Source organism: Euprymna scolopes, chromosome 3 (assembly GCF_053919585.1).
Source record: "Euprymna scolopes isolate OS-2025 chromosome 3, ASM5391958v1, whole genome shotgun sequence".
Taxonomy (NCBI): Eukaryota; Metazoa; Mollusca; class Cephalopoda; order Sepiida; family Sepiolidae; genus Euprymna; species Euprymna scolopes.
Genome location: NC_136484.1, coordinates 85526012 through 85552415, shown reverse-complemented (window position 1 = coordinate 85552415; position 26404 = coordinate 85526012). Strand labels below are relative to the sequence as shown.

Sequence of the window (26404 nt, the reverse complement as noted above, 5' to 3'; positions counted from 1 at the left end):
ATAAGTCATTGCAAACACACCCGCATATATATATATATATATATATATATATATATATATATATATATATATATATATATATATATATATATATATATAAATATCGTGCTAAAATTTCCAATATTTAATTTCCCTAAAATTTAAATATCACTTATTTCTAGAAATTAGTTTATAAACGTTTAAATGAAGAGTTTCTATATAAAACGAAATAAAATAATATAAACTGAACTCTAATTTTGTCATACATGAAACAGAATATTTGCATTAGAAACTGTTTTGGTTAATGGAATAAATAATCCGGCCTGCTTTTCAACCAATTAAGAGAAAAGAAGATGGCAATGAAAAAAAAAAATGAAGCCAAATATTAACAATTATCGAAAAATTAAAAATAAACTGAATTTAAAAGGAAGAAAATATAAATAAAATTATAGAAAATGATGAATAAAAAAGAAAAGAAACTCGAAAAAAAAAAAAACTGAAACATGACGAAGAATATAGGAAGAGAGTAAAAAGACTAAAGAACAAACAGTTAAAATGGAAAACAAGTGAAGAAAAGAAAAATCGGAATTGGGAAAATTGGATGGAAAAAAGTGGAAACCCTTATTCAAGAAAAAAAAGAATAATATAATATTGAAAATATTTAATAAAGAAAAAGTTTGAGACCGAAAAATGTAAAAACTGAAAATTGTCAACTAGAACCCGCACCATGAATAAATTGGATAAAACTTGTAGCAACTCCTAAACAAGAAACATAATTTCAGTTATATCAAATTTTGTTTTTGTTATTTCTCTCAATTTACTGTTGTTGTTCATTCCAAACATGATTACATAAGAAACCTGCTAAGAAAAGAAGATGATAAATTTTAGCAACGAGAAAAATTATCCAAATCAAATGAATAAAGGATAAAAAGTTAACAAATAAATGTACACAAACAAAATTTGTTTTTCTAAAACAAAATTCCCGATCACAAATATTCGTAGTATAAACAAATTATCTTTAATTTGGGACTTTTTTTTATATGTGTCTTAGGTGCCAATACTTTAATATGGTTTGTTATATTATCAACATTAATTTTATTATAGTCTTTTAGATTATTTGAGATTTCTTTATTCCTATTATCATTTTTATAATGTAAAATAATTTATTGCTTTTAACTTTGCTTCTCTACGAACGATTCATTTGGAAATAGATTACTTCATTATCTTTATTTTGTACTTTGTATGAAGATAATTTTCATAATTTAAATATATATATTATTTTATATTCACGTTTTGATTATTTCATGTAGAAATTAGTACAATTTTTTCTTCATTTTTTTCCTGTATTATTTTATTGTCGCAGACATTAAATAATATTCATTCTATTTTTTGTTTTTCCATTTTCATTGTAAAAAAGATTGATATGTTTTTAATTTATGTTTATATTTGAAATTGCTCAAATCAAAAGCAAATTTGTTTCAGGATAGAAAATGGAAAATATAACACATCGTGAATTTAGGAATAAAATAAAGTTGAATAAAAGAAAGAAGAAAAAAATGGGAGAAAATAAGATAATAAAAAGAAAAGAAATGAAAAAAGCATGAACAAAAAGTAAGAAAAGTTATTTAAAAATAAAAAGATGAAGGGAAATGAATGAAAGGTTGTTTTTTTTTGTTTTATTTAAAGTTTCATTTTAATGAATTGAAACTTTATGTTAGAAAACACTTTTTCAAGTTAAAAACAGAGAACGTAATAAAAAATAAACACAAAAACAAATTTTAAAAAGATCAAACACACAATAATTGATGAATAAAGCTGACAAAAATATAGATGAAACTGATAAATTGCATCAAAGAAAAAGAAAAGCAATGACAACAAAATAATAGAGAAAAATAAGATGAGGAAAATATTTTTTTTTTAATTAGGAAAAGTAAGAAAAGATAGAACAAAAGCAAAAACAAAACAAATAATGAGGATGGTGGCGTCTAAAAAGCTAAAAATAAAAATGATCGGGTTGAATAAAAATAAAAGGTAAGAAAAATAAAAATCAATTTGATAAAAAATTGTTGATGTAAATCTTGAAAGTATATAATGTGAGAAAAAGGCCACAAAAATAAAAGTTTATCACGATAAAAATATAAATAATAGAATGGAATAAATTTGTGTATAAAGAGTCCCACTATGAGAAGTTAAGAAAGCGAAAGAAAGAGTGGGGAGAAATAGAAAACTCACTAATAACATAAGAATATGGTAAGTATATAATATATTTATTATGAAATGTGAAAATGTGGAGAATTTGAATCAAGAAGGATGAAAAGAAAACAATATTTTCAAGAAGAAAAACAATATTATCAAGAAGAGAAAAGAAAAATAATATTTTTTCAATTAAGGAATAAAAATAAATATTACGTAACGCTATAGTAGATAGACGTTTGAAGTACTTCTTTACTGATTAAGAAGAGGGGACTTGGAACAATAAATTAAAAAATCACACAATAATAGAACAATAGCGGTCAAGAGAAATAGTTTTGTTGAAGACATTAAAATACAATTTTGTTAGGAATTTTTAAGACATTAATTTACAAACAACAAACGAAATAGTTTATTATGATTTTATGAACAAACTGATTCCAATGTATGCCCTTAAATTCCAACTCCATATTTTCTTGGAAACAAAGAAAATGTGCAAGAATGTGTGACGTAAGCAACATAGATAAATAGACGGAAAAACATGAGATGGTATAAAGCGATAAAGAGAACAGACGAATTATGCTGAGAGAGACATATATGAAATATAAACATGAGCGTACACAGAAATAGATGACGTATCTTAATTGTTGGAGTGCTATTAGAGCAACAATAACTTAACAACTCAACTTTGTTATCATGCTTCAAAATGAAAGAAAAACATTTAAAACCCTAGGTAAACAATTGTACATGTTTTCTTTTGTGTCTTATGTAAAATAGCAACAACAAACAAGAGAAAGCATAACGTACGAAACAACCAGAATAATAGCGTTACAAACGTCTATTTCGGTAACATGAATACCCCAAAAGATAAAGGTTATGTTCCATTAATAAACAGTTGAAATAATGGTGTTGAATAAAAAAAATTAGAGAGGCAAAAGAAAAAAAAAAACAAGAAATTTACAGAGATAAGTAAAAGCAAAAAAATATCCTGCATATCACTAAATTATGTTGTATATATATATATGTACTAGCGGGGGTACTCGGCGTTGCCAGAGTGTTTGTTTCCGGGACGGGGGGGGGGAGTTTTAAAAAATGTTATGGTAGGTAAGTAGGAAGGATCAAACCCGGAGTCATGAGTAAAAGTAGGAAAATAAAGTGTGAAAAAAAACAAAAAAAAAACAAAAACATCTGCAACGTTAACAGTTAGGCCACCAAGAAAAGTCCATTCCAGTTGTTTAGGAAAAAAAAAACAAAAAAAAAACGACTACGGTAGGTCGGCGCGGACGTGAAAATATAATGTGAATTGTCCAGCACGCTAACCACTACGCCACAGAGCACTGCAGCTTAGTTTAGTGATTTTAAACTTCACATGAAAGAACTACGAAGCCAAACCGGTGTTCTCTTCTCAACTGTTCCTTGTGAACGATCCCCAAACGGTGTTAAGTGGTGGCAGGGGGAGGAGGAATTTATTAGAGAGAAAATATTTTACCACTTCCATTGATCTTAACCGATTTTGGCCGTGACTTCTCAGCAGAAAAAGTATAGAAATCTAAGATTATCGAGGAATTTGAGAAATAATAAGCCTATAACACACCTCAGATATTGTTCTGCCGTTTGTGCATATTATATTTGCATGAAATATCTTGATTTTTAATCCTATTAATGTAAAATTCAGACGGGAAAAATGAGTTCATTTTATATATATATATATATATATATATATATATATATATATATATATATATATATATATATACTTCATTAATGGTTTGTAATCTAATAAGGAGAAAAAAAAAAGGATTGGTAGCATTCGCATAACTTCTTACATTTCGACGTGTTCCCTTTAGTGCCAAACACTCGACTCCATATTCTCCCAAATTTGTTCTTTTAAACGCAGCTATTTAATTCAAATGCAAATCAAGGCATTTCATTTTTAGTAATGGTCATTTAAGATTGTTACGTATTTTTTTTCAAATCTTTTCTCGGTCTCTCTATTTTCAGGAAGAATTCTTCAAAAATGTAACTATGACTTGATATTATAGGACATTACGTGTTAAATCGACGGACGCAAACCATTGAAGGTATTTTACTTAAATTACTTTATGTGAAATACCAGTTCATTAGTCCCGAAGATACAAACATAAAACAGCTTTATAAACATTCACGGTATATGAATACGAATTAAATAACTTTTACATTTATTATTACTGACTGCGTCAATTAAGACTAGGAATGCAAGGAGGACGTTAAACATCACAGGTTAGGTAGGATGGCTTTTGAATCACACTAAAGTCTTAATCTCGATTTTCCTTTGGCGTTTTCTGTTTTATGTGATTTCATTTTTTGTTTATTGAGGATAAGGCTAGCCTCTATAGTTAATGTGATTATGGCTATTGTCACTAAGGGTCTTACTCATTTTATAATCAGCTGTTCGTCCCTCAACTCACTGAAAGTAAATCTTGATTAGCTCTGCAACATCCAACATTGAGACCAATCTAATCTGGTACAAGGCCATTTTACAATATCATCAATCATCAAATTGATATAAAGCCACATCGCTAACCTTTACGTTTGAACAGGTCTGTTAGGATGCCATGTCATATTATTATTATTATTATTATTATTATTATTATTATTATTATTATTATTATTAATACACATGTAACTTATTGAAAATCTATTCCATCTAAAAATATGCATCAACACTGATTCCTCAGAAAGGGGGGGGGCAACGGTGGATAATTAAATACATATGTTTAAGGTGGACATTTTCATTCAAAATTTTCGTCATCCATTATTTAAACCTACGCAGAGACCGATTTTCTTTCAATGCAATATAATAAAAAATGCAGCAAAGTGAATTGTCAGACAGTACAATCTTTTTTAGTCCCACCTCTTTTCTTTATAAGGTTTCATGTTATTAGGTTTTTAGCTGCCACGTGTCATTGGATTAACCCTTTTTTTTTTCATTTCATTTTAAGAAAGTCGGTTTCTGCATAGGGGTTTTTGCTTATCTATATTTTTCGCTTCTTCTTCTTCTTCTTCTTCTTCTTCTTCTTCTTCTTCTTCTTCTTCTTCTTCTTCTTCTTCTTCTTCTTCTTCTCTGTTCCTCATTTCTTGTTTTCGTTTTTCATAAACAACCACGTGACTTTTAAACTTTTATGTTTTTTCATTTGAAGATTTTTCCCGTTTAAAGAAGGAATCTTTTCTTTTTTTTTTAGCCTTACAAAGTCATTAAGCTATTTATAAATAATTGACGGAAACATTGTCATGAGAGTGTAGCAACATTAAAATAATGTTTATTTGAATATACATATGTGTGTGTGCGTGCGCGCGCGCGTGTGTGTGCGTGTGTGTAACGATAAACATTTCATATTAGATTTTATTAAGAGAAGATGCTCGAATTTATAGAAAACGACTTATTATAAGAAATATTGACATGATGACAAAAAAAAATTGAATAACTTACAAGTTTGTTAAATCTGTAACGTAATGTACTTGCAATAGCCCTATCCCTGAGTGGCTTCCGGGCCTTGATAAGTGGTGATCACTGTGTAAAAAAAAATCATCAAGTGTTCAAGTAAGAAATACAAAAAAAAAAAAAAAAAAGAATAACTGACATTAAATCCATGGATTTCCAAAGAAAAGCTCCTCTCAGAAAACAAATAAAATTATAAATTACTAGACTACCCGTGACCCGTTGGGTCAGTATGTTATATTAGCTATGGAATTAATGTATGAGCGTGACACTTGTGATGTAAAGAAAATAGTTTTTGTGACATAACAAAAACATTTCTATGAAAGTATATTAAAATGAAAAAAGAATATAGGTAGATTTCTATGAGTCGTTCTGTTTATAATTGTTTATTTTTGAAAAAAAAAAAGTTACAGCCATTGAATTATAAGTAGTTTGCCATACTTATAGGTAAATGTGCACTGAACAGATACCATAATACTTAAAGTTAAATTCAAATTTTGATATATCTTTTAATTTACACGCAAAAAAACCAAAAAACAATGGGGACGCTGAAAACATACACAGTAAAACAATACGTTTTATTGTCGCGTTGATTATTTATTTGTAACACAAACTAAAAAAACATATTTTCGGGGTTATTTATTCACGTTGGTAGTGTAGAAGAAAATGTATGAATGTTTTTTAAGAAAGGTGTATTAAAAAATGGGGAATAAATTAAAAAAAAATGAAGGCGGTAGGTAAATCGCCGTTGTAAAATGCTCTTATGGTCGTCAACGGGTTAAAGTAGATTTATTTGTAAGAAATATGCGTCAAAATAACTTAAACGTAATACGGAAATGAACGCTGTAAAAAAATGCAGAAAGTATTAACAATTGTTTATTTGGATAATTTAAACACGAAAAAAAAATTGGGACGCTTAAAACATACACAGTAAAACAATACGTTTTATTGTTGCGTTGATTATTTGTTTATGTACGCATGCGCAACCGGAAGTCGTAAATCGGATGTTGGGTTACAACACCCGTTACAAGGTCATTTGAGTTTTATAATTATATAGATTGACAAGCATTACTTAGAAAATTTGCAAACAAAATATGTCTAAAAAATAAATGTATCAAGAATAAAAATAAATAAAAATACTATTAGCAATCCATAAAATAAATATCACTGTTACATTTACTGGATGGATTGTGTTGTGTGCTTTATTTTTGAGTTTTGATTGATTCTCGGGATTCCAGAGCTGGCAGCCTCATGCTACCATTCTTGTTTTCGTTTTAACTTAAGCGCTCAGCAATAGTTTCTTTCAAACTTAATAAACGCTTTAAAATAAGTTAAAACATAAAAAAACTTGTCCAAGTAGGTAGAAGAGTAACTTTAGTAACATTTACTTGTTATATATTTGTTTATTGACCACTTTTTCGGTTTGTTGTCTATAGTAAAACATGCTTATTTTTAAATTTTTAATTGAAATATAATTAAATATTCCATTTCATAAAATCTTTATAGTTTGTTATTTCATAAATATTTTTTGCATTTAATAATAATTCCCATTTAATATACATATTGTTTATTTAAAAAAATTTAAGAATATATTAAAAAAATTATAACTTAAAGGAATAACGACTAAAATATCTATACTTTTATAATTTTTTTTTTTTTTTTTGCGTATTGATATTCATATTTCAAACCCATTTTTTCTATTTACTTCAAAAGAAAATACAACTTTGTTATATATTAGTCGCGGAATTGCATTCATTTGCAAAAGATCTAGCTAATTTACATATTCTTTTAATAATACATTTTATTTAATTTCCTATTGTATTTTTTTCTTTTTATGGGATGATCATCTTTAGTTAACTATTATGTGTAATTATATTTATGCAGATATTCTACATGATTTATATTTGCGTAAAAAGCTTATAGTAAACACAAACAACTTTCTGTATATATTTATGTATGCGTATATATATATTTGTTTAAAAACATTTGCCTACCAAACTCTTCTGACAGTTTTAGTCTACATGAAACTTAATATACTGGGTATTTGAACATTTGCAAAACTTTATATTTGGGTTTTAACCGAGGAAAATCGGTGCAAAATTGTCTAAGTTAAAAAAATAGAATTTGCTAGGTGAAGATCGAACGACGGCAATACGAATATGCATGCGCAACGTAATAGCTATTGGTTCATGTTCTAATTTTTAGTCTTGCAGCAAACATGTCTTCATATCTCAGGAATTAATGTCAAAGGAACAAGTTAATCATAAGCTAAACGTTTTGGTTTCGATTCTCGGCGGTGGAGCACGAGTCATTTTTTAAGACCTTTTAAATCATTACTGTGTATTGGGTCCAATAAAACAATAATAAATACGAAATATGCATTAATTTAAATATCATATTTAAGAGTATTTTATGGCTGGGCAATGTTGGGCGGCCTGCTAGTACATATATAAAAACAAGCTCTAAGTAATATAAAGTAATTAAATATATTTTATTTAGGAATAAAATAATACAAGTATTTATTTATTTATGCATATTTATTAAGCGATAGTTAGACTATAAATTATATCAAGATATTAAAAAAATGAAAATATTGAAAAAAAAAAAAAACAAACTTATATTGTACTACCCGTTATGGAATTAAGTTCTCATAAAAAAGTTTCACTTAATTTGATCAAGTAGTTTTTTTGTTGTTTTGTCGTATTTTTACAGAGGAAAATCAAATTTTAATCAAATCGATCATATCCCGCCATCTTGCTTATTTCGCGAACGAGATGAGTGGTGCGTTAAACGAAAACGTGATTAACAAAGGACAAAATGAAAAGGGGATTAAAAAATGAAACAATGAAAAGGGAATTAACAACGGACAAAATGAAAAGGGGATTAAAAAAGGACAAAATGAAAAGGGGATTAAAAAGACAAAATGAAAAGGGGATTAAAAAAGGACAAAATGAAAAGGGGATTAAAAAAAGGGCAAAATGAAAAGGGGATTAAAAAGACAAAATGAAAAGGAGATTAAAAAAGGACAAAATGAAAAGGGGATTAAAAAGACAAAATGAAAAGGGGACTTAAAAAGGACAAAATGAAAACGTGGTTAACAATGGATAAAATGAAAAGGGGATTAAAAAAAGGGCAAAATGAAAAGGGGATTAAAAAGACAAAATGAAAAGGAGATTAAAAAAGGACAAAATGAAAACGTGGTTAACAATGGATAAAATGAAAAGAGGATTAAAAAAAAATGGCAAAATGAAAATGGGGATATAAAAAGGGCCAAATTAAAAAGAGATTAAAAAAGGACAAAATGAAAACGTGGTTAACAATGGATAAAATGAAAAGGGGATTAAAAAAAGGGCAAAATGAAAAGGGGATTAAAAAGACAAAATGAAAAGGAGATTAAAAAAGGACAAAATGAAAAGGGGATTAAAAAAAGGGCAAAATGAAAAGGCGATTAAAAAGACAAAATGAAAAGGAGATTAAAAAAGGACAAAATGAAAAGGGGATTAAAAAAGGACAAAATTAAAAGGGGATTAAAAAGACAAAATGAAAAGGAGATTAAAAAAGGACAAAATGAAAAGGGGATTAAAAAAGGACAAAATGAAAAGGGGATTAAAAAAGGACAAAATGAAAAGGGGATTAAAAAGACAAAATGAAAAGGGGATTAAAAAAGGACAAAATGAAAACGTGGTTAACAATGGATAAAATGAAAAGAGGATTAAAAAAGGGCAAAATGAAAAAGGGATTAAAAAGACAAAATGAAAAGGGGACTTAAAAAGGACAAAATGAAAACGTGGTTAACAATGGATAAAATGAAAAGGGGATTAAAAAAGGGCAAAATGAAAAGGGGATTAAAAAGACAAAATGAAATGGAGATTAAAAAAGGACAAAATGAAAAGGGGATTAAAAAGACAAAATTAAAAGGGGATTAAAAAAGGACAAAATGAAAAGGAGATTAAAAAAGGACAAAATGAAAAGGGGATTAAAAAAGGACAAAATGAAAACGTGGTTAACAATGGATAAAATTAAAAGGGGATTAAAAAAGGACAAAATGAAAAGGGGATTAAAAAAGGACAAAATGAAAAGGAGATTAAAAAAGGACAAAATGAAAACGTGGTTAACAATGGACAAAATGAAAAGGAGATTAAAAAAGGACAAAATGAAAAGGGGATTAAAAAAGGACAAAATGAAAAGGGGATTAAAAAGACAAAATGAAAGGCGGATTAAAAAAGGACAAAATGAAAACGTGGTTAACAATGGATAAAATGAAAAGGGGATTAAAAAAAAGGGCAAAATGAAAAGGTGATTAAAAAGACAAAATGAAAAGGAGATTAAAAAAGGGCAAAATGAAAAGGTGATTAAAAAGACAAAATGAAAAGGAGATTAAAAAGGGCAAAATGAAAAGGGGATTAAAAAAGGACAAAATGAAAACGTAGTTAACAATGGATAAAATGAAAAGGGATTAAAAAAGGACAGAGAGATTCTGTAAAATAAGTGAAAAAAAAATTTATCTAGGTATTTTTTCTGTTTCAAAATAATTTCGTCAAATTTTGACAAACTTTAAGCGGTGATTGGAGTTATCTCCCTTGGCGCATCCTCCTTCTCCTCCGCGAAATCTGTAAGATGGCGGGATACGATCGATTTAATTAAAATTTGATTTTCCTTTGTAAAAAATCTACTTGATTAAATTAAGTGATTTTTTTTTATAATAACGGGTACGGACAATATATTTTGTTTTCAATATTTTCAGTTTTTAATGTCTTGATTAAACTAAACAAGTACCCAAGCAATTGAACGTTAATAATAAGAAAAGTCACTAATAAGAAAAATAAAGAGACGAAGAGAGAGGAATAAAGAAGAAAAACAGAGAAACAGCCCTGAAATAAAGCTGATGAAAAAATGTATTAAATGATTAAGCTTTTAACAAGATATCAAAGTTAAACACACACATTACGCTTATATGGAAATATTTGTGGTCTGTAAATATAAGAACAAATTTAAACAAAACATCAACGCACTTAAAGATAATATGGGAGAAGGAAAAACAGAATAGAAACAAAAAAGAAAATATTCATAAATAACGAATAAAATTAAAATGAAATATCAAAACTTAAATATTAAATTTAACATTATAAAATTAAAAATTGCAATAAACAATTAAAACTTGACATACACACACGCGTGTGTGCGGGTGTTCAAAAAAGTTCCATTAGAACCAGTCGTTTCATAGCTATTCCGTTTCCAGATATCAAGAAATTGGAGAAAATGCAGAGAGCTAATCTCAAGTGTTGTAGGTAGGAAATATTTGCCTCAAATCCCTGATCCCGGAGGTGGAATATTTATGAAACCATGGGGTTGTCTCTAACAATTTGATTGTATCTATTTAAACAAATATCTTTATTAAGTTAGGTATGTTTATATATTTATATATACAGGATTCAGTCCTAATATAATTAACTGATCATTATGACAGTTTGGAACACAACTGCCAGGTGTAAGAATGAGTAATGTTTTCTGTGTTCAGTTTAATTTAGTTTTATAGAAATGGACAAAGAGGGTGTAGAAGCCCTTCATAAAAATACTTCCTATTTCTTTCTTTCTTTCTTTTTTTTTTACAAAGGAGTTACTACCTATCAAGGCGCAGAAGCCACTCGAGGATAAAGGTTAATGAGTGTACGGTAGTCAATAGGACAATATCGTAGTAATCGTTAGTAGTAGAAATTTGGTAAATTGGATTATTTAAGGGGACGGTTCAACAAGAACTTGTTCACTATAGTCTGAAGATGACCATATTGTAGTCAGCTGGAAAGCAGGGAAATGGGCGTGCAGTTCTAAGAAAGAAGTTTTGTTCATGGAATCTACATTTAAGTTTAGACACATATAAAGAGTAGAGGAAATTATTGATAGTGGTTTCAGCAAAACAAGTGTTTTTCATGAAAGTTTGGCAAGGGGGAACCATAGATTGGAGCTCAGACAAGCACTTGCCATGAAAATAACGATACAGCATAGACAGGCTCACAACATCTCTTCTGTGGGAAAAAGGTTGCAGGGAAGAGAAAGCGGTATACCCCACTAGGCTACAAAGTCTATTTTGAACTCTGTCAAGGCAGGATAAGTCCTTTTTAGCAGCTCCTGGCTAAATCTGCCAACAGTACTTCATCCTTGGACGTACTTTGTTCTTATACAGGTAGAGAATTGTATCAGCAGTGAGATATCTACTGGGGCGGTAGAAGCATCCCACCATTTTTCCAGCGACCTTGGCAACAGATTTGATAAATGTGTTCCATTCCAGTAAAGGTCAAACCCAGAAGTTGTCAAATCATGGAGCCTCCATAAGACGAGTACCGTCCATTTCAATTGATGCCAGACAGGGATCGTGGCGTTGATAATGTAAAGATAAAAGCTTGGTCTTAGATGCATCAAAATTAATCAACCACCCCTTTCCCCATTGCACCACGTGCTCAAGATTAGAGGAGAGAGAATCAGAGAGAACTTGGTCATTTACGGCCTTTGAAGTGTTGCCATATATGGTAGTGTCGTTAGCATAAATGTTTACGAATGATCTTAGGATGTAATTTGGGAGATCATTGATGTAGATCAGGAAGAGAGTTGGGCCCAGGATGGACCACTGAGGGACTCCAGCATTAATACTGTGAGCTTCTGATTTCTACTCATCAACCACTACTCTTATGAACCTATCAGAGAAATAATCTAATAACTGAGAAGACATTTCCTGCTATACTATAGTTGAAGATCTTGTGGAATAGATCTTTATACTATACCCTATCAAAAACCTCTCATATGTTGGGCAATTGCCCTAGAAAGAGAGATTCGCTAATCCTATGAGATAAAACTGTTAGCACATCTAGCAGAATGGAAACTATATTGCATGCCACTGAGGAGGTTTTTTTTTGCTAAGATGGTTGACTACTTGTCTATTTAACACAGATTCCAGCAATTTACTCATGACGTACAGGTCTATACTGAAAGGGAGATGACCGATCACCTGAATTTTTAAATGCGGGGCATACTGATTCCAGGGTGTTGGAAAGCAATTCTTCTTAAACAACGCTTAAACAGCTTTGTAAGCTTGGGAGCTAGTTTTGGTTGAAGCTTTTTCAGCACTATAATTGGAATGCCGTCAGGGCTAGTTGCTTTACTGAATCAAACTTTTTGATTAGTTTGGCAACATCACACACAGATATTTATATGTCACATAGTGTGTTTTCAGACACAAGAGAAAATACAGGAGGTTGGTGGCCCCGATCACATAAGATACAATTAGCTCTAAAGAGTTTGGCTTTGTCTGATGTTGACGATATTACCTCAGGTTTATTGATGATAGTTGGGATAGAAGACACGCTTCTGTTCAGGACCCTGTTTGTTATTTGTCAAAACTGGTGGGAACCAAGTCGCTGCTAAGCTATTTTGGACTTAATAGACTGAGCATACAACTCTCTCGTGTTCTTTATTAATCTTTTACAATAGTTGCTGGTAGTCAGACATCAGTTAAGAAACATTCTGAAGTTTTTAGTTTCTTTGGTATATTTTTAAAGGTTTCATGCATAATATGGGAACAACTTTCATTCAAAAATTTAAATATTTCAGATTCGCATTAAATGTGATTCATTAGACAGCAATTAAAAAGAATTTCCGTATTTCATTTTTTCTTCAGACTCATTAAGTTTTCAATTCTAGAAATTGTCTAGAATCAAGATCATATCATGGATTATGATCAAATTTGGAATAAGGATTTCATACATTTGCAAACACGCATGAGTACATTTCAAGGAATGTCTTCATAAGAAACAGAAAGATGTGTACAAATACACACGCATCATCCATAGACACTCATGCGCATGCACTCATAGAGGGGGTTGCAATATGAGATTACTTAACGACAGAGGGTTAGAAATTAGATTAGAGTCTCACTAGCCCTAGGGAGACTGTCCCCAATATCATGACAGATATTACACTTTCAACTGTCTTCGTCTATCTTCCTTAATGGTTTGTCCCCATATTCTTTCTACGCTCTACACCCGCCTCTCTCTCTCTCTCTCTTCCATAACTTTGTGAAGTTTTTCTTTTAGTCTGATTATTACAACTTTAAACTACTCGCACCCCTTTCACTATCGAACACACGACCACCCAATTATTTTCTCCGTGCTTTTATTCATACATCGGTTCAGTTACAATTTTGAAGTACAGCTTGGAAGAAAAAGAAGTTATTTTACATGCGTCCAATATGAATCTAAGTCTGTCGGTCGTCGGTTTGACAATATTTTATATCCAAGTGTACATCTTGAATGGACATATCTTACAAATATTTCTTCTTGTTGGTTTGTTAGCACTTACTAAAAATTAGCAGAAAAAATTTGTTTAAAAGTGTTCATGAATTTATTTATAACATATTGAAATATTGCAAATGTGTTTTAAAATTGATTAAAAATAGGGGTTTCTTTCAAATCAGACAAAAACCGGCGAAATCAAGTCATGATTACTTCGTCATGAAGATTTTAATTTTAATTGTGACTTCACTATTTGGAAATGCTTATTAAAGACACAAACAATGAAGTGCCATTTAAATAATGTGTCCAAAATGCATTCACAAACTGGAAGTTGGCTGTTATATTCATCAAATAATGTCATATTTCTCAAATAATGTCATATTCATCAAATAATGTCATATTCATCAAATAATGTCGTCATGATTCTGGTTAGTATTTACTTTTTGAAAATACTATATGAAGTATGTAAACATCCCACCTAGATATATAATTATGTTCAAGACAAAAATGTCGGCAAATTAGTGGCCTCTCGTGGAGACGATTTATTGGCATTCATTCCGAGCTTGACAATTAGCTTTATTTTAATGACTTCATATAATCGGTTTAATGCAAAACAGACTGTCATTAAAGACGTACCTTTTAACATGCAATATTATATATATATATATATATATATATATATATATATATATATATATATATATATGTGTGTGTGTGTGTGTGTGTGTGTGTGTGTACACACACATACATACATACATATATATATATATATCATATATCAAATATAGTAAAAGTTGCGGATAATTTGCATTATTAAGAGAGAAAGCCTTCTTTTATTTTACCAAACTAACACAACACACTTCATGGTTGTTTCAACGATGAATTCGATTCCATTCAATGGCGTTTCATGCCGACTACAAAACGCTGTTTAAATTTTGATGAATGTATTCTTATACGGCTTTGTTTTTAATAAGATCTAATGAAAAGTTTTGTAGTCTCAAAACTTTTAACTATTTTAGCATACATATATTTGGAATATAACCAATAAGTGCAGATGATCGATAAGACTAAAACATATTAAGTTAACGTTAATTTCAGAAAATTTGCACGCATTAACAAGCGTCGCATCAGCGTACGTTAATTGAAACAATGCTTCAAATGAGAGTTTTTGTTTAATGTATTTCAAGAATCAGACAAACAAATCAAAACATAGTCTATCTGGAAAAAAAAATAGTGTATTAAAAGTTGTTTTTGAAAATGAACGCTATTAATCGAATATGAAAAGCAAATTATAAATGGTTATGGTAAGCAATACCATGATGACAATGATAGAAAAGAATGCAAACGATTTGGTAAAAATGATACTCACTTCAATAATCACGAGTGAAATAAATATTTATCAGAAAATATATTTGTTCTACTATTATTTGTTACGGATGAAAGTGAAGTGTGTTTTAAAATAATTATGCTACTACGAAATGTACGTCACGACAAAAAAATTATCTTACTAAATATTAGAGAAGGCTCCTTCAGTCTTTAACAGACTATGGATACCCACGAAGGGGTGCCTGCGCATGAAATTATTGTGGCAGGAGGTGCGCAATCTCCAACCACACCTCTCCTGAGTCGACATTGTTAAATAGCAGTGGCAAGTGAAGTGTATGTACAGGACGACTAGAAACAAATGCCGAGATAAGTGAAGAGCACCTACAGTGGCTAGAATTCCCAAATGGTCACCCATCTGGTACTAGCCAGGCTCAATATTGCTTAACTTCGGTGATCTGACAAGAACCGGTGTTTCAACGCGATTATGCCGTATACGGCATAATTCTAAATATTAGAACATAGTAATTTGTGCCGCAGATCTTTCAGATGTATTTTTTTATCACTACGACCAATGCGAGCCTTATGTGACTGAGGCTACATGTTTCTTCTGTTGTTCACATTGTTAACAAAATCTTTCAATCAGTAATGAAGGGAGAAAAACTGACTTTACTTGATATATATATATATATATATATATATATATATATATATATATATATATATATATATATATATAAAGGAGATTAGAACAATAGTCTAAAGAGCAGAGTGTATTTTAATGTAATCGCAAAATTACTAATTTAATTAAAATACAGGAAAAGAAAAAGTGCTCGTTGTAATTTAGATATATAATAAGCTCGATAGGTAAATATCCTAGAGCTAATTTAATATTCAGTAATGTGATTGATAATTTAAAATTCAAATTAGAATTAAATTAAAAATCCGTTTCACAAGAAGGAACAACAACAAAGTCAATAATTTGTACGATCGTTTCGGAAAACAATGTTTTTATTGTGGTAGACAATAAGTTGAAAAGCTACAATAAACATCCATATGAATGCTTTGACCTTAATTGCTGATTTCAAACGGCGAAGAATTAAAAGATACATCTGCCTTACTTTTAATGCTAGGTTTATTTATGGTGTCTTTTGCATATATTAAAAGCCCTTCCCAATACTTTTGCTGATGAGGAAACTTTGTTTTTTTTTGTTTTTTTAAATACTATATGTAAAAATTATTGTCCGTGGCTTAATGTCTACTACAATAAAAACATTGTTTTCCGAAACGATCATACAAATTATTGACTTTGTTGTTGTTCCTTCTTGTGAAACGGATTTTTAATTTAATTCTAATTTGAATTTTTAATTATCAATCACATTACTGAATATATATATATATATATATATATATATGTGTGTGTGTGTGTGTGTGTGTGTGTGTGTGTGTGTGTGTGTGTGTGTTAGTGTGTGTGGCTATGCTTGCGATCCTTATTATGAGATTTCACAACACAAGATGGCAATCCTCTCTTAGACATTAATGAATTGCTTACGGCTATTTTTCTGACATTGGGTTGAATGGCCTAAAATCAAACAAAGAATTCTAGCACGTTGGCAGCATTGCAGGATTGTGTAAATTGCGGTGGAAATTGATTTATCTGTAGATTTGATTGGGTGTATGATGAGGATGGGCTGTAGATGCAAGTGTACAACAGAGATGTTGGTTGAACCCTTCATCTTTTCTATTAGCCTCTAGTGTAGTATCATTAATGATTGAGGGCAAATGCAGGAGTAAGATACCCTGGTCGAAAACAAGGTCACTGACTTAATCTCATAAGAATAATGTAAAAATATGAAGGAAACGGTGAATCTTCTCTCCGCACCTCAAATGATGTCATTTTAGTCAGCATGCTGCAAAAAGAAATTGTAAGTATCGAATAGGCAAAAGATAATAAAAAGGAATTTAAAAAAAATGTATGAGAAAACTAGACAAATAGAAAACTTAGAAAAATATGAAAAAAATAATTAAAAATGGTAAAAATGAGAAATATAAATAATATTTGTAGAACAATAAAGAAAATGAATAAACAAATTGATTAATGAAAAAAGATAAAATAAAGATTTTGATAAAAAAAACTGCAATAAAAATAAAATCATGATATGAATCCAAAATATGGACAAGAACAAATTAAAAGAATGAAATAGATGCGGAAGACATGGAAATTAAAATACAGTAATAAAATGTTTTTTGTAAATCTTTTTTTTTTCATTTTGGACTTTAAATTGTACATCTTTTAGTAGATATTTTTAAGACATTCAAAAAATATCTTTTTTGTTGAAAATTGGGAAATTCTATTCGACTCAAAGAAAAAAACTGTAATTTTATTTAAACTCTTTTCCACTTTTCTATAAGAATTCTAATCCACAAGAAATAGTGTTGAGAAAAGAGATTGATGGCTCAATGGAGTAAAAGAGGTAAAATAGTTGCAGAATGAATTCCATGTGAATAAGAATATTTCAACTGGCTTTTGAAACGATAACAAATGGAATAATGTTTCGGAATATTATATATGATTCTAAATTCTTATTATTTATCAAATTTATTTGGTATATTGTTTGTTTACATTGTTTTGTATGTGTTTTTTTTTCACTTGAAGTTAAAACCGATACAACTTAGCTGCGAGTGCTCTAGCTGCATTATTTGATCTATCGATAAAAAGATCAGAAACATTTTGAATTAAACAATTGCAAGATATGAATTAATTTGTGTATGCGCAAAAGTAATAGAAATATCTCAGCAAGTTGAAGTGAACATTTTGTATTTCAAATTGCCGACATATTTCTGTACATGTTATTCATCCAAACAAAGATTTTACTTATTATAAACTATCCTTGGTGTATGATTACTAGTTCCTGTTAATTTCAGTGTTATATGACCAGTAGTTTAAGAGTTTAACGGTTAAATATTTTCATACTCATACACACACATACATACATCTGTTTTATTTATAAAGAATGTTTTTTTTTAAATGCATGTTCACTCCAAACAAGGCATACTGCCACTTGGACATAAGGGGATACTATTTGGGACCATACTTAAAGGAAATGAGCAAGATGTCAGTTTAAAATGGATTTAAACTTCTGACATGCAGAAGATTGCCTAAAATAGGCATTTGTTCGTTTTTCCTTTATGCCTATTACAGAGCATTGTATCATCAACAAATATACCAATCTAGAGCACAATGTTATCAGAAAGGTTGCTTATGAATGTTAGGAATAATAGAGGTCCAAAGATCGACCCTTGAGGAAATCCCACATTAATATGATGCTGTCTGGATGTACATAGATTGAGGACGATCTGGATTTTCCTCTACTTTAAGAAGGATCTAGTCATATTTAGCATCCATTCCATAATACCATATAATTTAATTTTCATTAGAAGCCTTCCATGCCAATCCTTTTTCAAAAGTCTGCATATATCAAGGATTACAGATCTGACTCTCCCCGCCTTATCCAGCGCATGGTATATGTGGTCATATATCTACAGTAGAACGGTATTTTCTAATTCGAGACTGTCAGTCAGAGAGATTAGCTTTTGTGAGGTGGTGAACTAGTGCTTGATTGATTTATGAAAAAGATTTTAGTTGAAATATGAAGGAGACTGATAATTAAGCAATAATTGAACAAATCAGTTCTTTCAGCAGAATTCTTGTACACTGATACCATTTGTTGTAAAGTTTGAAATATATAGGTGCTAGGTCAGCCGAGCATTTCTTAATTAGTATAGCAGGGATAAGATCAGACACACACGCCTTGGAAGTGTTTAATTTTTTCAGATATCGCGGGCATGAGAAGAAGCGATTTTCAAATCATCAAGTGTGGCGTTAATGTGTATAGAGAACATTTGAACAGTTTGTTGGGTCCGATGTAGAGTTGAACCGATGGAGAAGCAATCCAGCCTTATCGGTTAGGAACATGTCTAGAAATGATGCTTGCTGATGAAACTGTCTAGAAATTAAGCTTGCTGGTGAACATGTCTAGAAATTAAGCTTGCTGATGAACATGTCTAGAAAGGAAGCTTGCTAATGAACATGTCTAGAAAGGAAGCTTGCTGATGAACATGTCTAGAAATGATGCTTGCTGATGAACATGTCTAGAAATTAAACTTGCTGATGAACATGTCTAGAAAGGAAGCTTGCTGATGAACATGTCTAGAAAGGAAGCTTGCTGATGAACGTGTCTAGAAAGGAAGCTTACTGATGAACATGTCTGGAAATGAAGCTTGCTGATGAACATGTCTGGAAATGAAGCTTGCTGATGGACATGTCTAGAAATTAAGCTTGCTGATGAAACATGTCTAGAAAGGAAGCTTGCTGATGAGCATGTCTAGAAATGAAGCTTGCTGATGAACATGTCTGGAAATGAAGCTTTCTGATGAACATGTCTAGAAATGAAAATATGCTAATGAACATGTCTAGAAATGAAGCTTGCTGATGAACATGTCTAGAAATGAAGCTTACTGATGAACATGTCTAGAAATGAAGCTTGCTGATGAACATGTCTGGAAATGAAACTTGCTGATGAACATGTCTAGAAATTAAGCTTGCTGATGAACACGTCTAGAAACGAAGCTTACTGATGAACATGCCTAGAAATGAAGCTTGCTGATGAACATGTCTAGAAATTAAGCTTATGAGTACAGTGTCAAACTGCATGTGTATAACTCAAGGAGGCAAACCAATTACTATGGCGGATATTAACGTCACCCAACACATGTATTTGTCTGTTAATATCTAAAAGTGCTGCATCTACACTGTCAAACACATGGTCGATTAGGGTACAGTTCTGGTTTGAGAGACAAAGGTAAAGAAAATATAAGTAAATAGTATAGTTTTAAAAAGCTAGTCTGCAGCACACAAATACCTGATGAACTGATTCATGGTTTTGCTCTCTATTAAAAGGCGAGAGTGCTACGAATATAGACTACAAATCCATGCATATATTTGTCTAAATCATTATGACAGAGAAGAAGGCATCTTATCATGTTATAGTAGACAGAGGGGGTCAGGATAGAGGTGGTTGTGTAATTGCCAAGTCTATAATTTAAAGGTTGACATGCTAAAATGAATAAATAAATATACACGTACATATATATCCCCATGCACAGACACTCTTATATATATATATATATATACACAGAAACACTCACACACATACATATATCTATTAGTATTTAATTTGTTATTTATTTATTATTAGATTAATATTCTAGTATTTACCTGTTTGGTGCACCTGATTCAATTAATTTATGCTATTTTTTGTTCTCGAATCGCTGTGGAATTGTGCATATTACATTAAAAATGTAGATGCTAATTTGTGTCGGGGGATAATTTTAGAGTGCAACTGATTTATCAAAATAGATTCCTTGATTCGAAGGTTGTCAACATTTTTTTTGATGGTCAGGATACTTACTTTGATAGGTTTCTTAGTGTTTTTACAAGCATGGATGTGCCCAGAAAAGGAAAAAATGTGCGCTAACAGGTGTTCTTGACTATAATATGCAAGGATCCCACTGTACTGTGTGTTGCATTATATGCGATATAAGGTGATGTGATGGCATATGTTAGTGGTGTTCATGTCAGAAAAAGTTTGAAAGGAATATATTTAACCGATGAGCAAAGAACACGTTTAAATACATAATAGCGATTTATGAGAGAAAGAGACGTTTCAATTTACAGAGATAGGTTATTCAGAAGGTAATCCACAATAGAGTTAAACAGTTCAAAATGTATGAAACCAGCTTTTTGTTGACTTGAAATGTGTTTTATTTGGGGCTTGATCAATGGTTTGCGAGAAATTGTGAAACTGTCTATATCTCTGAATTAGAAGACTATATAGATGTCGATCATTTCACTGAATATGTAGGTATTTTGAATAGATCTAAGATTTGACTGTCAATATAGGCGATATGATCGATGTACATAGAAACAAGGTCGCTGGGTGCCTTGTTGACATTACTCGTTGGGGCTGAAGAAATCGACAATTAAGATCGGTAACAATGTATGTCTGTTAGTTTACAAGAAGTGATGTGTATCTTTGTTTACTTGAAATTATTTATTTGCTATTCTGTCTGGTTGTCGATTATTAAATTCCAATAGTGTTATTACATGATAATAAGTATAATTATATTTTAATAGGTAAAATATTCCCCTTTTTTCTAAAACCTATGAATATTTAAATTCAATATCTGCCCTATCGGTTCATATACATATTTATTTGCTATTCTGTCTGGTTGTCGATTATTAAATTCCAATAGTGTTATTACATGATAATAAGTATAATTATATTTTAATAGGTAAAATATTCCCCTTTTTTCTAAAACCTATGAATATTTAAATTCAATATCTGCCCTATCGGTTCATATACATATTTATTTGCTATTCTGTCTGGTTGTCGATTATTAAATTCCAATAGTGTTATTACATGATAATAAGTATAATTATATTTTAATAGGTAAAATATTCCCCTTTTTTCTAAAACCTATGAATATTTAAATTCAATATCTGCCCTATCGGTTCATATACACTGACATTCTACTATACAACGCAGCATGTTAGTTTTAGAATTAAATCTAAATTATGAAATCTATTAATCATGCTGAAGAGCAAAAATAGAAAATTCGAACGGCTTGCATAGAGCATTTTCCCGTGGTATTGTCCGGATTAAACTCGAGCGCCATATTTGCTATTGGGAAGTTAAAGAAACAGGTTTAATTCTAAGGAATAATTTAATGGTTTTATTATTAAAAGAAATAATGATTCTTCACGTCAGTTAAATTGTTAAGTAAATGATGTGCTACAAGTGAGCAAACTACTAACAACAATTGCATGAGACAATCAAAATATTGCTTCTCAGTCAATGGCAAATTCTTGAAGCTATGATTGTTTCTGATCTTTGCAGAAAATCCATTTACATTTTTGCTTTAATGTTTGTAAGAGTTGAGTTCATATGCTCAAGAAAATCTGGTTGGAATGTAACAACTACTGCATAGAAAATGTACGTGTGAAGGAGGGTGAAAACATGTGAAATGATTGGGTGGATGAGGAGAGATACATGAGGATTCTTCAAAAGTCTTAGTAATCACAATAATTGCAAGAAGTTATTTGAAGTTGATGAGAAAATATTTCCGAAAATATTCAATGCTTGGTCAACTCAAAATAATGTCTCTGATTCATTTCCGATATTTGTAGACATCAACAAAACTCAGATAAGCATTGATAGACGATTGAAGTGGATTTTGCAACGTTTTAGAAATACTTTTTCTTCTGTTTATAAGAGTAAATGACCGTCTTCATTTGTGTGACTGGTTGAATGTCTTTTACCCACCACCATCGCCATCACCGCCCCTCTCTAATGATGATGATGATGATAATGACGATGGCGGTGGTAGTGATTATGATGATGATGATGATGATGATGATGATGATGATGATGATGATGATGACGACGACGACGACGACGTTATCTCGTTGTCGTCGTCCTCAAATAAAAATTATTTCTAATCACACTTCTCGATCATAAATTGTTATTGATTTACGTTTAACAATAAATTTATTTTATAATTATTTCAAATAATTGACTTTATTCTATTTTTTTATTTTTAGTTACGCAAGGTTCTAATTGTCTATAATTTTGTACGTTTCTCCACCTCTTCTGAAGACCAACCCTAACAACATTAAAACGGCAGTGAAAATTCCGAATAAGTAAAGTCCAAATATCCTAATTTAATTACTCAACGCTTTTTGTACTACAAATCTTTTCGTTCACATTTCTTTTGTGTTTTTCCACACTTTTACTTTTTATTTTGTTTGTCCTCCCATGAAACACATTTTATTTAAATGTATATTTTAGATTATTCACTTGTAGCGCAGTTAACGGATTATCATATGGGTTAGTTTTTAGGGAAGAAGTAGGAGAACAGTTTATTTCTATTATCCTTTAATTATAAAAGTTTGATTTTCAAAAATGAATTCTTACAAGTCTAATATATTTTGAAGGATATTAAATTTTATTCAAAACATTTTATTTTCACTTTTTCAACTTATATCTGATATGTCCCAGATTTTTTAAAGTTTTACTGAACTTCTTTTTTTAACTAAATCGATGCTGCAATGGGATTTTGAAAGTTAAATGTAATTATTACAGTATTAAACAAATCAGATTGTTATGAAACTATAACCAATTCTGTTAAGTCAATGCTGTATTTATAACATTATCGGGTTTAAATAGTTTCTAAAACTTTTAATTTTGTAATTAAATAAGGATTTACTAAGAATTTTAAATCCAGTTTAAGCGATATTTTATTCAACAGCTTCAATTCTTCAACTTGAAATGCCAGTATCTAAGTTTTAAATGTTCCTTGCGGAACTAATGCAGCTCAGTATTTTACGGGTCATATTTTCTGAAACGAGATATTAACTAAACTTTTCACTATCTTATTCAAAAGTAAAGCAATGCAAATCGACCCTTGTAACTCCCGACTTGTTCAAAAAGTTCTCATTTATTATATATAAGTTCTGATTTATTTTTGTCGGTTATTAACAAGATAAATAAGCACTCCATATTTTCGCATTCAAGTTATATAAAAAGTAGAAAGAAACCAGTATTCGAATATATTACACATTAATTTTGCATTTTCCTGCTTATGAATTGTTATTAGATGGGGAACAAAGATCGAAATTGGAGAGCACACATCAACAATTTTCCAGCTATTGGAGAGAACCATTTTAATCTTTTTCATCCGAAGTGAAAGATATTGAGAAACTTATAGCATCTCAATAAAGGCACTAAATAAAGATACATGAAATAAGTAAATAAACACTCTTATTATTATTATAATTTATTTATTAATGATCAAAACTTCTGGTAAATGGGTACTGATCGACCTGGGCAAGAAAATAATATACTGATGAATTGGACAGTCATTCAGTAAAAAGTAAAAAGTGGAATCTCAAGGTTTGTGGCAATTGCAGATGAAACTATAATATGGCTCCTCTATAATTTGGAAAATTCGTGTGCGTATTAACGTTTCAAACTTTTATTGCTACTTTGGTTGATGCCATAGTGTAAAGTATTAACGTTTCAAACTTTTATTGCTACTTTGGTTGATGCCATAGTGTAAAGTATTAACGTTTCAAACTTTTATTGCTACTTTGGTTGATGCCATAGTGTAAAGTATTAACGTTTCAAACTTTTATTGCTACTTTGGTTGATGCCATAGTGTAAAGTATTAACGTTTCAAACTTTTATTGCTACTTTGGTTGATGCCATAGTGTAAAGTATTAACGTTTCAAACTTTTATTGCTACTTTGGTTGATGCCATAGTGTAAAGTATTAACGTTTCAAACTTTTATTGCTACTTTGGTTGATGCCATAGTGTAAAGTATTAACGTTTCAAACTTTTATTGCTACTTTGGTTGATGCCATAGTGTAAAGTATTAACGTTTCAAACTTTTATTGCTACTTTGGTTGATGCCATAGTGTAAAGTATTAACGTTTCAAACTTTTATTGCTACTTTGGTTGATGCCATAGTGTAAAGTATTAACGTTTCAAACTTTTATTGCTACTTTGGTTGATGCCATAGTGTAAAGTATTAACGTTTCAAACTTTTATTGCTACTTTGGTTGATGCCATAGTGTAAAGTATTAACGTTTCAAACTTTTATTGCTACTTTGGTTGATGCCATAGTGTAAAGTATTAACGTTTCAAACTTTTATTGCTACTTTGGTTGATGCCATAGTGTAAAGTATTAACGTTTCAAACTTTTATTGCTACTTTGGTTGATGCCATAGTGTAAAGTATTAACGTTTCAAACTTTTATTGCTACTTTGGTTGATGCCATAGTGTAAAGTATTAACGTTTCAAACTTTTATTGCTACTTTGGTTGATGCCATAGTGTAAAGTATTAACGTTTCAAACTTTTATTGCTACTTTGGTTGATGCCATAGTGTAAAGTATTAACGTTTCAAACTTTTATTGCTACTTTGGTTGATGCCATAGTGTAAAGTATTAACGTTTCAAACTTTTATTGCTACTTTGGTTGATGCCATAGTGTAAAGTATTAACGTTTCAAACTTTTATTGCTACTTTGGTTGATGCCATAGTGTAAAGTATTAACGTTTCAAACTTTTATTGCTACTTTGGTTGATGCCATAGTGTAAAGTATTAACGTTTCAAACTTTTATTGCTACTTTGGTTGATGCCATAGTGTAAAGTATTAACGTTTCAAACTTTTATTGCTACTTTGGTTGATGCCATAGTGTAAAGTATTAACGTTTCAAACTTTTATTGCTACTTTGGTTGATGCCATAGTGTAAAGTATTAACGTTTCAAACTTTTATTGCTACTTTGGTTGATGCCATAGTGTAAAGTATTAACGTTTCAAACTTTTATTGCTACTTTGGTTGATGCCATAGTGTAAAGTATTAACGTTTCAAACTTTTATTGCTACTTTGGTTGATGCCATAGTGTAAAGTATTAACGTTTCAAACTTTTATTGCTACTTTGGTTGATGCCATAGTGTAAAGTATTAACGTTTCAAACTTTTATTGCTACTTTGGTTGATGCCATAGTGTAAAGTATTAACGTTTCAAACTTTTATTGCTACTTTGGTTGATGCCATAGTGTAAAGTATTAACGTTTCAAACTTTTATTGCTACTTTGGTTGATGCCATAGTGTAAAGTATTAACGTTTCAAACTTTTATTGCTACTTTGGTTGATGCCATAGTGTAAAGTATTAACGTTTCAAACTTTTATTGCTACTTTGGTTGATGCCATAGTGTAAAGTATTAACGTTTCAAACTTTTATTGCTACTTTGGTTGATGCCATAGTGTAAAGTATTAACGTTTCAAACTTTTATTGCTACTTTGGTTGATGCCATAGTGTAAAGTATTAACGTTTCAAACTTTTATTGCTACTTTGGTTGATGCCATAGTGTAAAGTATTAACGTTTCAAACTTTTATTGCTACTTTGGTTGATGCCATAGTGTAAAGTATTAACGTTTCAAACTTTTATTGCTACTTTGGTTGATGCCATAGTGTAAAGTATTAACGTTTCAAACTTTTATTGCTACTTTGGTTGATGCCATAGT

At 30.4% G+C, this 26404-nt stretch overlaps 1 protein-coding gene across 4 annotated transcripts in view; it reads right to left on the bottom strand.

Moving 5' to 3' along the window:
- The window catches only part of LOC145256851 (four-jointed box protein 1-like), a 214333-nt gene that overhangs the window by 126426 nt on the left and 61503 nt on the right, over window positions 1-26404 (bottom strand). The window contains exon 1 of one of the 4 annotated variants that reach the window (XM_080115612.1): window positions 5639-5701. The exons of the other annotated variants lie outside the window; for them this stretch is intronic. The gene's annotated coding sequence lies outside the window, so the exon portion shown is untranslated. Of the gene's footprint in view, window positions 1-5638; window positions 5702-26404 lie in introns of those variants that run through there. 4 annotated transcript variants of the gene reach the window in all.